Source organism: Rhinoderma darwinii, chromosome 2, assembly GCF_050947455.1.
Source record: "Rhinoderma darwinii isolate aRhiDar2 chromosome 2, aRhiDar2.hap1, whole genome shotgun sequence".
NCBI lineage: Eukaryota > Metazoa > Chordata > Amphibia > Anura > Rhinodermatidae > Rhinoderma > Rhinoderma darwinii.
The window spans coordinates 97,300,323-97,317,062 of NC_134688.1; positions in this window are offsets into that span (position 1 = coordinate 97,300,323).

The window sequence follows — 16,740 nt, forward strand, 5'->3', positions numbered from 1 at the left end:
TGGAAAAAACTGGGAGACCATTTACAAGACAAACTTAGGTATACAACAACGCTCAGGCAAGGAACCAGTGGGCAGAGCCCCTTTTTATAGTCCAACAGCCATTTGGGTTAATAATTGATGGGTGACAGCTGGATGCGTACTGGCCCTATAAAGGCCGTGCACGCGCGGGTGCGCGCACCCTGCGGGAATCAGTACGAGGACCCGGAAGTGAGTGCCAGCGTCTCCCTGGAGGGAGCAGATGCCGTGAAGAGAGATGTCCATGGCCGGGGCCGTCAAGAAGTAAGTCTGAACGATGACCCCTGGCCATATCAAGGAAGACTGTGAAACTAGAATTCCGGTCCCCCGCCAGCGCTATAAAAATCTTTAAAATATCTTATAATTAGCGCGACGGGGGACCAGAATGTATATTAGTGAATGGACTTACATACTGCAGTGATTACACTGCTAATACTTTTCAGCCCCCACATAACCCCTTTAAGAGTAAGGCACCCAGGAGGGACAAGGATGCAGATACAGGCATATCTATAGTGGATGTTAGATATAGTTAGATATAGTGGATAGTTAGCAATCACACCCAGGTTTTGGTCCCCTCTGTCACATAAAAACACACTGGTATTATAAATGGCTCATGATAGTGGGGGGGGGGGGCTTAGTACAGATTTTGTATTGGGGCCCAGGAGTTTTAAGTTACATCTCTGGCTGCAGATGATGTTAGATGTGAGAAGCGCATCATAAAGTTCTGATTTATTTTGTAAGAACAGACCAACATATTCAAGCCATACATGACTAAAGGTGTGGCCTATTTGACATATGGACAATCTGTGCGTACAGTTCTTTTCTAGATGAATTTGAACAATAATTAGAATCACTGTCCTCTTAAATTAGAATTAACAGTCATGTAGATACTGTATACTAGAAAAGTCCATCTGCCAAACACATAAAAGTACATATTACTAAGGCTCCTATCACATTACGCTATTTCCTTCCATCGGAGGTACACAACCGGACTCCTGACGTATACATATGTCGGAAGACTGCAAGGTATTCCACTGTGTAGGCATACAGTGTGACGTCGCATAAACCCCCGGACAGAGCGCTGCCATGAAGTGCTGTGCCCACGGAAGCTTCTGATGTCACTCTCCATATATGGACAGTTATGTCAGGAGCTTTACATTGACGCAGTCCCCGATCTGAATGTCGGAAACGCTCTGCCGCAGGGATGCTTCTGACGTCACTGTCCGTAGATAGACCGTGACGTCAGGAGCTTTTCCAGGGCTGGGATCCCCAGGCAGAGCGTTGCCTGATAGTCTTACCGGGACTCTGGCCCTGGGGAAGCTCCCAGACGTGTTAACCTATACCTGTGACGAATCCCATACACTGGCATCCACTACCCATGGATTCCCTTGTAAAAAAACGTATACAGCGCAGTATACTTTTTTTTTGTGGGATTCCTCAGGATGGAATAGCGTCATCTACAACGCAATTCCATCCTTCAAAGAAAAAGTATACTGACATATACCAGCCCGACAAAGGGCAAAAGGACACGATTTTGGTCTCTGTCGGGCTATTTGAGCCCTATGGACACGTTTAGCATATACGTCGGGAGCTTTACCGACGTACACGCTTAGGCTATGTTCACACGCTTAACCAAAAACGGCTGAAAATACAGAGTTGTTTTCAATAGAAAACAGCTCCTGATTTTCAGATGTTTTTTAAGCCACTCAAAATCAACGGAGGCGTTCTGCTTCTGATTTTTCAGCCGTTTTTCGGGACGTTTACGGTCCGAAAAAAGGCCGAAAACAGGTCGTGTGCACATACCCATACCCTTATTTTCGCTCTGTATTTTCAGACGTTTTTTAGTAAGCGTGTGCACATACCCTTAATTAGAGATGAGCGAATTTATGAAAAGTTCGGTTCGACTGGTTCGCCGAATTTCATGAAAAAGTTTGATTCGGACCGAACTAGTTCTGACCCAACCTGTAATACAAGAAAGCCCCTAAAAATCGTGTATAACACTGTTTAAAAGCCCTAGAAGCCCTGTATAACACTCTTAGGTCACCCATGAGTGTATACAAGTACTTTTGAGCTGTCTTTAAGGCAAAGTTAGTGTCAAAGTTACGCCAACATGTATGGCTATAGGAAAACGGATGGGACACGGTGATAACTAACAGAAACCACTGCACTTGTGCATGTTGTATGCTTAATGCATTGTTAAAAAAGGTACAAAAATTAAACATTTTTGGCGGCAGATGCCTGCCAGGGTTCATACATATAAGGTGGTAAAAGAAGAAGCAATGGCTTTTGACAAGCCCTCAAAAAATTTACCCTTTATGGTGGCAGATGCCTGCCGGGGTTCATCCATACATGGATGTAAAAGCAACAAGCAATGGCTTTTGACAAGCCCTCAAAAAATGTACCCTTTATGGTGGCAGATGCCTGCCGGGGTTCATCCATACATGGATGTAAAAGCAACAAGCAATGGCTTTTGACAAGCCCTCCAAAAATGTACCCTTTTTATTGGCAGATGCCTGCCGGGGTTACATAGTTACATAGTTACATAGTTACATAGTTAGTACGGCTGAAAAAAGACACATGTCCATCAAGTTCAACCAAGGGAAGGGAAAAGGGAAGGAAAAATTTCTACACATAGGAGCGAATATTTTTTTGTTCTAGGAAATTATCTAACCCTTTTTTAAAGCCATCTACTGTCCCTGCTGTGACCAGCTCCTGCGGTAGACTATTCCATAGATTCACAGTTCTCACTGTAAAGAAGCCTTGTCGCCTCTGCAGCTTGAACCTTTTTTTCTCCAGACGGAGGGAGTGCCCCCTTGTTTTTTGAGGGGGTTTTACAAGGAACATGATTTCACCATATTTTTTGTATGTGCCATTAATATATTTATATAAGTTAATCATATCCCCCCTTAGTCGTCTTTTTTCAAGGCTAAATAGGTTTAATTCTTTCAATCTTTCCTCATGACTTAAATTCTCCATGCCCCTAATTAGCTTCGTTGCTCTTCTTTGTATTTTTTCCAACTCCAGGGCATCCTTTCTATGAACTGGAGCCCAGAACTGGACTGCATATTCTAGATGAGGCCTCACTAATGCTTTGTAAAGTGGTAATATTACATCCCTGTCCCGCGAGTCCATGCCTCTTTTAATACACCACAATATCCTGCTGGCCTTTGAAGCAGCTGATTGACACTGCATGCTGTTATTGAGTTTATGATTTACAAGTACACCCAGATCCTTCTCAACAAGTGAATCCGCCAGTGTAGCTCCCCCTAGGACATATGATGCATGCAGGTTGTTGGTACCCAGATGCATAACTTTACATTTATCTACATTAAACTTCATCTGCCAAGTGGATGCCCAAACACTTAGTTTGTTTAAATCTGCCTGTAATTCATGAACATCTTCCATAGTCTGAACTATATTACATAGCTTGGTGTCATCTGCAAAAATAGAAATAGTGCTATTAATCCCTTCCTCTATATCATTAATAAATAAGTTGAATAATAGTGGTCCCAGCACTGAACCCTGGGGTACACCACTTATTACCGGGGACCAGTCAGAGTAGGAATCATTGACCACAACTCTCTGGATACGGTCCTTGAGCCAATTCTCAATCCAATTACAAACTATATTTTCTAAACCTATAGTCCTTAATTTACCCATTAGGCGTCTATGGGGGACAGTGTCAAATGCCTTTGCAAAGTCCAAAAACACTAAATCCACAGCGGCCCCTCTGTCTAGACTTCTGCTCACCTCTTCATAAAAACAGATTAGGTTAGTTTGACAACTTCTGTCCTTAGTAAAACCGTGCTGGCTGTCACTTATAATGCTATTTATTGTCACATAATCCTGTATATAGTCCCTCAATAGCCCCTCAAACATTTTCCCCACGATGGATGTTAAGCTTACTGGTCTATAATTACCTGGGGAAGACCTAGAGCCCTTTTTGAAAATAGGCACCACATTTGCCCTGCGCCTCTATACCAGTCACTAGAGATTCTCTGAATATTATGAAAAGGGGGACAGAAATAACTGAACTAAGCTCTTTAAGAATTCTAGGGTGTAACCCATCTGGTCCCGGGGCCTTGTGCACATTTATTTTATTTAATATAGCTTGGACCATCTCTACATTCATCCAATTCAGTATATCAACTGATATATTAACAGCACTGGCACCGGCTACATCAGCTGCTCCTTCTTCAGTTGTATATACAGAGCTAAAGAACCCATTTAGTAACTCTGCCTTCTCTTGATCCCCTGTGATCAACTCCCCATTACCATTATCTAGGGGTCCTACATGTTCAGACCTGGGCTTTTTTGCATTTATATGCTTGAAGAATTTTTTAGGATTTGTTTTACTATCCTTGGGTTCATCCATACATGGATGTAAAGGCAACAAGCAATGGCTTTTCACAAGCCCTCCAGGCCTGCTTGTAGCAGACGGCAGTGGAGGTGCATTGGTGGTAGTAGAGGTAGCCAACGGACAGCAAGGGTGGTAGTAGTAGTAGCAGCACATTAAAAGACACTGGACAGTCACAGACAAAGCCCTGTGGTGGGGCAGGCCTGCTTGTAGCAGACGGCAGTGGAGGTGTATTGGTGGTAGTAGAGGTAGCCAACGGACAGCAAGGGTGGTGGTAGTAGTAGTAGCAGCACATTGAAAGAGACTGGACAGTCACAGGACAAAGCCCTGTGGTGGGGCTGGCCTCAGGCCTGCTTGTAGCAGACGGCAGTGGAGGTGTATTGGTGGTAGTAGAGGTAGCCAATGGACAGCAAGGGTGGTGGTAGTAGTAGTAGTAGTAGCAGCACATTAAAAGAGACTGGACAGTCACAGGACAAAGCCCTGTGGTGGGGCAGGCCTCAGGCCTGCTTGTAGCAGACGGCAGTGGAGGTGTATTGGTGGTAGTAGAGGTAGCCAACAGACAGCACGGGTGGTGGTAGTAGTAGTAGTAGTAGCAGCACATTAAAACAGACTGGACAGTCACAGACAAAGCCCTGTGGTGGGGCAGGCCTGCTTGTAGCAGACAGCACTGGGGGTGGATTGGTGGTAGAAGTAGTAGCAGCACCAACAGCGGCACATTAAAAAAAGAGTGGACAGGACAGAATCCCGTAGTAGCAGACGGCAGTAGCAGGCGGCAGCAGCACCAGCAATGTCAGATCTAATCAGTGGCATCAGGCACAGGGGTTTTAAAATCCTCACCGATCCACGCTTGATTCATTTTCAGAAACGTGAGATTTTCCAAGCTGTTGGCGGACAATCTTGTTCGCTTAGGGGTGATGAAGCCCCCTGCCGCGCTGAATACCCTCTCTGACGCTACACTGGAGGGTGGACAAGACAGTACACCCATGGCAAACTGGCACAGTTCTTGCCAATGATCCAATCTGCTGACCCAGAAGTCCATGGGGTCTGGGATCAGGATTTCTGACGGAGAAAGGGCACAGTCTAGGTACGAGTGAACCTGGTTGTTTAGGTGCTGGACCTGGTGATGGTGAACATCCCTTTGGTGACTACGATGTGTGTCAGGTCGGGGTATTGGATGTAAAAATGTTGTCATCATATTTTCCAAACTGAATTGGCTGCTGCTGCTGCTGCCGCCTATTGCAGAGGTAGCTCTGCCAGAGGCGGTGGAACGATGAGACAGTGGGGAGCGAAGATTGGCCCCCCGGTCAGACATACTTGCAGCAGGTGTTTGCCGTTTGAAAGCCGTGACAAGCTGGCTGCATAGCTTCTCTCCATAATAAGCCAATTTTGCCTCCCTCTCGGAAGGCGCAAAACACTCCCCCATTCTGGCTTTATACCGAGGGTCTAAAAGTATGGCTATCCAGTACTCATCTCTTTGCTTCATGCTAACAATACGACAGTCAGCACGCAAGTAACGAAGCATACAGCGTTTCAGAGGGCCCGGTTGGTTCCATCTCCGCCCCATACTGCCATGGTTGTCCATCATCAAGGTCGTCGTCAGACTCGTCATCACTGTCATGTTGTGCGGCTGCCTCGTCCCCTATCCCTTCCTGTGATTCCATCTCCAAATCCAGCTCCTCTTCAGGTCCTGTTTCCTCATCCTCCTCCTCCTCCTCCTCCTCAACATTCATAGCCAGATGTGATCCTTCCTCCATCCTTTGCTGAATCATCGCTGTGAGCGTTTGCTCAATAATGAATATCAGCGGCATAACATCGTTCATTCCACTAGCGTCACGGCTCACAAATCGTGTGGCCTCTTCAAAGGGCCTCAAAACGCGACATGCGTCTCTAACCAGCTGCCAGTGCCTGAGCTCGAAATTACACTGGCTCCAAACGCTGCCCGACTGCTGCATCAGCAAATCATTCACGGCTTTCCGCTGTTCGTACAGATGGTCCAACATGTGCAGGGTGCAATTCCAGCGTGTTGGAACGTCGCAAATCAGGCTGTGTTCTGGGAGATTGTTTTGACGCTGCAAGTCCAGGAGGGCGTGCTTAAATGCATACAAACATCTAAAGCGAACGCAAACCCTCCTGGAGATGGCCAGCACACCCTTCAAACCAACATATGACTTTAAGAAGCGTGTTATGACCAGATTGATCACATGTGCCATGCAAGGAGCGTGTGTCAGGTGACCTAGACGCAGTGCAGCCACAACGTTCTTCCCGTTATCAGAGACAACATTGCCCAGTGTGAGTTTCAGAGGAGACAGCCAGCGTGCGATTTCCTCCTTGATGCACAGCAGCAGCTCCTGCCCTGTGTGGCTTTTCTCGCCCAGGCTCAGCAGGTGTAAGACAGGGTTGTGGCGCTTCACCTTGTACCTATGAAAAGAGGAGGGAGGAGGAGTGGAAGATACGCTGTGTCCTGTCGGGGACAGGAAGACCTCCATTGAGGAGGGCAAGGAGGAGGAGGAGGAGTAGGAGGAGGAGGATGGTAGGCGCCTGGTGTTCGGAGTTGAACCAGAAAGATACAAGCGTGGAGGTGGTAATGCCTGGCATTGCTGCGGTGGTGCATCGGACTGCAAAATATTGACCCAGTAGGCCGTGAAAGACATGTACTGTCCCTGCCCATAGTTGCTGCTCCACGTGTCGACGGTGGCATGTACCCTGCTGCACACGGATAATTGCAAGGACTGGCACACCTTTTCCTCCACGTGCTTGTGCAAGGCAGGGACAGCTGTTTTGGAGAAATAATAGCGGCTAGGTATTCGCCACCTAGGCTGAGCGCACGCCATCAATTGCTTGAAGCCGGTGGAGTCGACCAGGTGGTACGGCAGCGACTGCACCACCAACAACTTAGCCAGGTGTGAATTAAGCCGCACGACAAGTGGATGACTGGGTATATATTGTTGCTTATTGGACAACGATTCCATAATGGATAACTGACGGGACGTAGGAGGAGCACTAGATGACAGTGATGATGATGATGACAACGACATGGTGGATAAGGCCTGGCTACTACTTAGATGACAGGGACTCGGAGCAGCAGCAGCAGCGGCAGAGGGGTCTTCATTAGATGTACATGATGGTGGGGCATGTCGATTGTCCCACATGGCCTTGTGATGCCGCTCCATGTGTTTACGTAGAGCGGTAGTTCCTACATTGCTGCCCTGCCCACGCCTTACTTTCTGCTTGCACATACGGCACTGTGCCATGATTTCGTCCTCCGGGAAGGTACAGAAAAATTGCCACACGGCAGAGTACCGTAAAGAGGTAGTACCACGTCCACCACCACCACCACCACCACCACCCGAGCTTGTCTGGCAGGTTTTTTTCGGGAGCCTACACCAATAGCATCAGTGTCGCCGTCACCGACTCCTGAGCTGACCCTACCGCTGCAACGTTTTGCAGATTGACTTCTGCCCCTACCTCGGCCTGGCTGTTTATCACTGCCAGTGCCGCCACTACTACCCTCCTCCTCTGACGCCGTCATCACCTCGTCACCTGGTTCCCAGGTCCTGTCTAAAACAACATCATCATAGCCCTCCTCATCATCCCCGCCACTTCTGTCACTGTGTTGTGAATGTGATGTGACATCATGGTGGGCTCCATGCCCCCCCCTCATTACTGCGTCTGCCACCACGGCTACCACCAACACCCCCACTACCACAGCTATGCGTCTCGGACACCGCTTCCACCTCCACCACCGCCGCAACACACTCCGTTGGCTGACTCGCGGAAAACAAATCATCATCACTATGTTGTTCAGTATCTTCCTTCGCACCCGAGGAGATGTCTCTTAGGACTTTCAGAAAAGATGGCTTCCCGCTAGGAAGGGGGAGTGAAGACATAGATGATGGAATGGAAATGCTAGAAATACCCATATTACTACTGTCACTGTGCCAAGGAACTGTAGAGGATCTGGAATCCAACGAAACTTGGCTTGAAGCCAGATCATCAGAGTCTTCCTGCTGACTCTGCTGAGATGACCGCGAGCCAGCAAACCAGTCCACAATGGCCGTATTGTCTAAAGTAACCCGCCCACCGGAGGAGATGGACAAGTCTGGCTTGCTGATACTGCTACTACTACCAGCAGGCACATGGCTGCTGCTACTAGTGGAACTGGGCACATGTCTTGTGCCACAAATGCTGGTACTGGGTCTGGCACCAACAGATCCAACATTTGGACTGGAAGAGGACATGGCATGGGTGTTTTTTCCTCTACCCCGTCCTTTCACAACCTTTTTTTTACCAGACATTTCACTGCTGTGCTGGAGTACAGCAAGTTGAATCAAAACCCCGGGGATGAGCCCCTTCTAAAAGCTTATTCACACACTGGCTTGGCAAATGGCAATGAATGAGAATTTCTATCAGCCACGGTGCACTCAGGGAATGCTGGGCGTTGTAGTACTACAAAGGCTGCCTGTATTGCAAGTTGGATTGTTATGTTAACCCATGCAACGGGGATGAGCCCCTTCTAAAAGCTTATTCACACACTGGCTTGGCAAATGGCAATGAATGAGAATTTCTATCAGCCACGGTGCACTGACTCAGGGAATGCTGGGCGTTGTAGTACTACAAAGGCTGTCTGTATTGCAAGTTGGATTGTTATGTTAACGGGGATGAGCCCCTTTTAAAAGCTTATTCACACACTGGCTTGGCAAATGGCAATGAATGAGAATTTCTATCAGCCACGCCGCGGTGCACTCAGGGAATGCTGGGCGTTGTAGTACTACAAAGGCTGCCTGTATTGCAAGTTGGATTGTTATGTTGTTAACCCATGCAACGGGGATGAGCCCCTTCTAAAAGCTTATTCACACACTGGCTTGGCAAATGGCAATGAATGAGAATTTCTATCAGCCACGGTGCACTGACTCAGGGAATGCTGGGCGTTGTAGTAATACAAAGGCTGCCTGTATTGCAAGTTGGATTGTTATGTTAACGGGGATGAGCCCCTTCTAAAAGTTTATTCACACACTGGCTTGGCAAATGGCAATGAATGAGAATTTCTATCAGCCACTGTGCACTCAGGGAATGCTGGGCGTTGTAGTACTACAAAGGCTGCCTGGATTGCAAGTTGGATGTTAACCCATGCAACGGGGATGAGCCCCTTATAAAAGCTTATTCACACACTGGCTTGGCAAATGGAGAATTTGTATTGCAATTTGGATGTTGATTGTTGAGAGTAGAGTAGACTCCCGCTGTAGTGGATGAGCCCCTTCGATTGCTGGATTCCTGGCTTTTAGATTCCTAAAGCTTTCCCTAACTGCACAGAGATGCTATCCCTACAGCTCCTGTCTCTAAAATGGCCGCTGAGCTCCGTGCAAAGACTTTTATTGCAGGCTTGAGCCCGCCCCTATGCTGCCTCCAGATTGGCTGGGAAAGCCGTTTGCAAGGCATTATGGGGTAGCCTGATGTCAGGTGATATTTTGAAATCCTCCATTTTACATCTAATATGTGGCAGGCGCCAAAATGTAGCTGGGTTCGGTCAAAACGGGTTCGGCCGAACCCGGTGAAGTTCGGATTTGCTGCGAACCGAACTTTTCACAATGTTCGGACCGAAACCGGGTTCGGTAGTCCCGATTCGCTCATCTCTACCCTTAATGTAAAGCCGTAACGTTATGTGAAGACGGCCTAACTCATATATGCAAATAAAGCTACAGTGTAATACAAACCTATAATAATATTGTGAAATCTGTGTTCTGTCCATTCTGCTAACAGGGATCCAACACTGGGGCCCATAGGAGGATGCAGCTAGCTCTAGTTTCCAGCATAAAGTTCATTGAATGTCTTCTTTTTTTTTATGCTTTTCAGCAAAACAAGAATCAGGAGGCTTCTTAAAATGAATATGTTTTTCTTTAAATAGAAAGGCAAACCAGATGGTTTACAAAAAAAACAAAACTGAAAACCTCCGGGTGCAACTAGATTTCTAGAATAGCAGAACATGAAAATATGTAGAATGTAGGAGTGGATGTGCATTGTGATGTTGTTTTGTTACGATAATAATGACAGGATAATTTAACCCAGTTCTTTTATTTTCCTGACTGTAAAAAAAACGTATTCCTTCATGTACTTGCAGAACAATGGGTATAAAGATATAACATTTCATGAATGATTTTCCCAAATTAATTTCTCTACAATATCAAAGAGGTATATTCCGGTTTCAACAAATAAATCTTATTTTTTTTATAATGTTATACACTTTTCCTTTATACTTTCTGTATTAATTCTTCACTGTTTCAAGATCTCGGCTTGCTGTCATTCAATAGAAACCTTAATTGTTTATTCCCAGGGGATACAAATATGTCCATGATCATGATGGAAACACAGGGCTTATATACAGACAGAACTCTGATAATTGTACTGTAACTGTAATCAGACCCATGCCTATGTCATCACCACCTGACCAGGACAGGACAGATTTATATCCACTGGAAGCAAACAGTGAAGATTCCTATTGAATGTCAACAAGCAGAGATCTTTAAAATCAAAAGGAATTGATACAGAGAGTGTATTGCAGAATTGTATACATTTTTATTATACAAAGAATAACGTTTTTTGGGCTGAAAATGGAATACTCCTTTAATTCATTGATATATTCGTTTTTATTTCGATTTTAAGACAGATCCCAAAGACAAAAGTCTGCTGTAATGCTGATATACACCGTGTTCTAAATTATTATGCACATGGGATTTAATTGTCATAAACATTTAATTATTCGTTTTTCAATTAACCTCATGGATCGTATTGTGTCTTAGGGCTCTTTGGATCATTGTAATCAATCTCAGACACCTATGATAATTAGTTTGCCAGGTGTGCCCAATCAAAGAAAACTACTTAAGAAGGACGTTCCACATTATTAAGCAGGCCACAGGTTTCAAGCAATATGGGAAAGAAAAAGGATCTCTCTGCTGCCAAAAAGCGTGAAATAGTGCAATACCGTGGACAAGGTATGAAAACATTGGATATTTCAAGAAAACTTAAGCGTGATCATCGTACTGTGAAAAGATTTGTGGCTGATTCAGAGCACAGACGGGTTCGTTCAGATAAAGGCATAATGAGGAAGGTTTCTGCCAGACAAATTAATAGGATTAGGAGAGCAGCTGCTAAAATGCCATTGCAAAGCAGCAAACAGGTATTTGAAGCCGCTGGTGCCTCTGGAGTCCCGCGAACCTCAAGGTGTAGGATCCTCCAGAGGTTTGTAAGTGTGCATAAAGCTATTATTCGGCCACCCCTAAACAATGCTCACAAGCAGAAACGGTTGCAGTGGGCTCAGAAATACATGAAGACTAATTTTCAAACCGTGTTGTTTACTGATGAGTGCCATGCAACCCTGGATGGTCCAGATGGATGGAATAGTGGATGGTTGGTGAATGGCCACTATGTCCCAACAAGGCTGCGACATCAGCAAGGAGGTGGCGGAGTCATGTTTTGGGCTGGAATCATGGGGAGAGAGCTGGTAGGCCCCTTTAGGGTCCCTGACGGTGTGAAAATGACCTCTGCAAAGTACGTAGAGTTTATGACTGACCACTTTCTTCCGTGGTACAAAAAGAAGAACCGCGCCTTCCGTAGCAAAATTATCTTCATGCATGACAATGCACCATCTCATGCTGCAAAGAATACCTCTGTGTCATTGGCTGCTATGGGCATAAAAGGAGAGAAACTCATGGTGTGGCCCCCATGTTCCCCTGACCTCAACCCTATTGAGAACCTTTGGAGCATCCTCAAGCAAAATATCAAAGGTGATATCAAAGAAGGGGACCTATGTTAACATGTAACTTGGCCTGTTAAGTTTTTTTTTGATTGAAAGAGCTTTTGATTTCTGTAAATATGACCTCCTGATGCTGCAAATTCAACAAATTACCATTTTAGTTCTCTTTACAACCTTTAAAATATTTTGATCTCTGTTGTGCATAATAATTTGAAACAGTGAATCTGCGAAAAATAACATTTGCTAAATAATTTGGAATGCGGTGTATGAGTTACACAGATTATGTAGCTTGTATTTAGAGTCACTTCCACAGATGAAGCTTTTTACACAAATCCTGTGCCCCCCAGTTAGTACATGCAGTTTTTTGGTACTCCTTGTGTTTGATGTTCTATGATATTTCTAGTTTAAGGCTCTGTTTACAGCAATGTCATGGCATGACACTCTGACCGATCTATCTTCCAACAGATTTAAATGGACTCTGAGAGACCCCATTGACTTTAATAGGGTTCGTTGGGATTCTCTCTGGCTTCCGTTTTTTTTTTTTACAGCAAGAATAGACCTCAGTTTTACGGACCTCTCCTCCCTACAAGCAAATGTGAACAGATACTAACATACAGTGATTATATTTGCTCCTTGCCAAAATGCAAACATTTTTCAGAAATGGTGTGAGGAACATTACAAAAAGTTCAAAGTATTGACTTGGTCTACAAATGATCCAGTCGCAAGCAGGTGTTAGTTTCCGTATAGCGATGGATATATCCGTCGCTCTGATTGCGTGGGTACTGCCAGTGTACACACGCGATCAGCGGCAGTAGCACGGCTGTTAAACACAGCCTGGCTCCTGACAGAATCTAAGCGCACTCCGATTCCGTCAGAATAACCCATTAGGTACCGCTGTCAAAAGCGACAGCGGTATCTAATGTGTTTGACAGAGTGAGCTCCCTCCCTCTGTCACCCCATTGGCGGGGCGCCGTTGGGTTTCCATGGCAGCCGGGGGCCTAACAAAGTCCCCAGATCTGCCTTCAGCAACTGCCTATTATGCCATGCCAGTATACTAAGTATACCAAAGCATTATATCAGCGATCAACAGATCGCATGGTGAAGTCCACTACTGGGTAAAAAAAAAAAAAGTTAAACAGTTAAATAAAGTTTATGAAATTTTTTTTGAAAAAAGATTACAGTAAAAATAAAATAAAACCACGTTTTTCCCCAAAAACTGGTTTGATTTAGTAATAGTGTAAAAAAAACAAAAACACATACACTATATAGTATCGCTGCGATTGTAACGACTCAAACAATAAAGTTAACACATTAATTAAACCGCTGGGTGAACGGTGTCCAAAAAAAACCACAAAAAACAATGGCAAAATTCTTTTTTTTCTCCTATTCCCACCATAAAAAATAAAATAAAAGTCCCATTTACCCCAAAATACTACCAAGGAAAACTACACCTTATCTTGCAAATAAAAAAAGCCCACATATGGCTACATTGACGGAAAAATAAAAAAGTTACAGCTCTTGGAATGCAGGGATGCAAAAACAAGTATTTATTTTTTATGTTTCAAATGAATTTATTGAATTACAGTAGAAGTTGGATATACAATACGCATTTTACATATGCAAATGGTAAAGTGAGACTCCACGCAAGAAGTCAATAAGCGATATCCAGCAGGGTATATTATTTGAAAGAACAATATAAAAGCAAACAGTATAAACATGGTGTTTGTTGTATAAGAAGCATACAGAGAATAAACATATGTATAGAAATGTAAAGAGTCACATAGATGAACATAGAGACATCCTCAGTGTAAGGGCGGGTTCACACATGGCGGAATTGCACTTAAATTCCGCTGCGGACACTCCGCAGCGTTAATCCGCAGCGGAGCCGTTTCTACATTGACTTTCACTTTAATTTAGCAGTGTTCGTTTACACGATGCGTACAATTCCGCTGCGGAGCATAGGCTGCGGAGCGGAATTTGGTGTCCGCAGCATGCTCTGTCTGTTGCGGAGCAGTGGCGGACTCATGGCGGAATTTCTCCATTGACTTCAATGGAGATTCAAAGTTCCGCAATGAAGTCCGCAGCTGTCATGCACATGTCATGTGTGCTGCGGATGCGTCTTACTTTTTTTACTTGACATTTCTTCATTCTGGCTGGACCTATGTATTTCTAGGTCTACAGCCAGACTGAGGAAGTCAATGGGGCTCCCGTAATGACGGGAGCGTTGCTAGGAGACGTCAGTAAATAGTCACTGTCCAGGGTGCTGAAAGAGTTAAGCGATCGGCAGTAACTGTTTCTGCACCCGGGACAGTGACTACCGATCTCAATATACATGTATCTGTAAAAAAACATATAAGTTCATACTTACCGAGAACTCCCTGTTTCTGTCTCCAGTCCGGCCTCCCAGGATGACGTTTCAGTGTAAGTGACGGCTGCAGCCAATCACAGGCCAAGCACAGGCTGCAGCGGTCACATGGACTGGCGCGTCATCCAGGGAGGTCGGGCTGGATGCCGAAGGAGGGACGCGTCATAAAGACAACGGGCGGTAAGTATGAATTTCTTTGACTTTCACTAGGGAAAGTGCTGTCCCTTCTCTCTATCCTGCACTGATAGGGAGAAGGGAAGCACTTTTCCTGCAGTCCGCAGCGGCCAGTCCGCATCAATTTTCTGCACATTTTGTGCAGATCCGCTGCAGAATCTGCAACGCAGATTCTGTGCGGCATTGATGCGGACAGTTGCGGAGGAATTCCGCCATGTGTGGTCATGCCCTAATTCCAAATCACAAAGACTTAATAACAATGAAAACAAAGAGGAAGGATATGGACCCAAGCACTCCTCCACCATGCATGGAGAACATTATATTGCTAAATAATAAGAATAATTGTGACTGCCATAGTTTGTATCCATGGAGACCGAATCTTATCAAATTGTGCAACAGTATCATATCTAACAGCGTTGAGTTTTTCGTAAACCAAGATTTTATTCACACGATTTTTCACCGCCGTAATTGACAGTAAAGGTCGACGTCATAAGGAGTTGAAGCACTTTAAAGGTAGGGTAAGAAAGACCGTCTGGTTTAACCCCTAGTAAGCAAACCTCAGGTGTTATCTTTATGTGTGTATTCATCATGGAGTTAGCAAGTGTCACAAATGTCCTCCAAAAGCATTTGACTTTCGGACAAGTACACCACGTGTGCAGATGAGTGCCGGGGTCCACACATCCCCTAAAGCATGCGTCAGGAATATTAGGATACATGGTGTGTATTCTGGTCGGTACCATATATATTCTATGTAGTAACTTAACCCCTTTCAGGACTGAGCTTGTTTTGGCCTTGTGGACGCAGCCGATTTTTTTAAATCTGACATGTAATTTTATGTGGTAATAACTTGGGAATGTTTTTTACCTATCCAAGCGATTATGAGATTGTTTTCTCGTGACATACTGTACTTTATGTTAGTGGAAACATTTGATCAATAAGTTCAGTATTTGTCTGTGAAAAACACTAAACTTTAGAGAAAATATGCAAAAATTAGCATTTTTCTAAATGTGAATGTATCTGCTTGTAAAACAGATAGCAATACCACACATAAAATAGTTACTGATTAACATTTCCCATATGTCTACTTTATGTTGGCATCATTTTTTGAACATCCTTTTTTTTTCTAGGACGTTACAAGACTTAGAATTTTAGCAGCAATTTCTCACATTTTCCCAAAAATTTCCAAAACCTATTTTTATAGGTACCAGTTCAGTTCTGAAGTGGCTTTGAGGGCCTTATATATTAGAAACCTGCATAAGTCACCTAAATGTAAAAACTGCACCCGTCAAGGTTTTCAAAACAGCATTTAGAAAGTTTATTAACCCTTTAGGTGTTTCACAGGAATTAAAGCAAAGTAGAGGGGAAATGTACAAATTATTTTTTTTTTTGTCAAAAAATCCATATTAATCCATTTTTTTCTGTAACACAAAAGGTTTTACCAGAGAAACACAACTCAATATTTATTGCACAGATTCTGCAGTTTTTAGAAATATCCCACATCTGGCCCTAGTGTGCTAATGTACTGAAGCACAGGCCTCAGAAGCAAAGGAGTACCTAGTGTATTTTGGGCCCTCCTTTTTATTAGAATATATTTTAGGCACCATGTCAGGTTTGAAGAGGTGTTGTGGGGCCAAAATAGTGGAAACACCCCCAAAAATACACCATTTGGCAAACTACACCCCTCAAGGAATTTATGAGGGGGTATAGAGCATTTTAACCCCACAGGATTTTTGCTGAATTTAGTGGAATTTGTCCGTAAAAATTAAAATCTAAATTTTTTCCAATAAAACGTAGAAATTATAAATTTTTACCAGGAATAAAGAAGAAAAAGCACCCCAAGATTTGTAAAGCTATTTCTCCTGATTATGGCAATATCCCACATGTGGTAATAAACGGCTGTTTGGACACACGGCAGGGCTCTGAAGCAAAGGAGCGCTATTTGGCTTTTGGAGCTCAAGTTTGCTGGATTGGTTTTCGGGTGTCTTTCAGGGTGACTTCTAAACTCCCCTTGCTAGCAGTAGTGAAAATGAAACCCCATTGCTCTCGATCAAGGTGTATCCCCAGCTCTTCAGTATCAGCCCC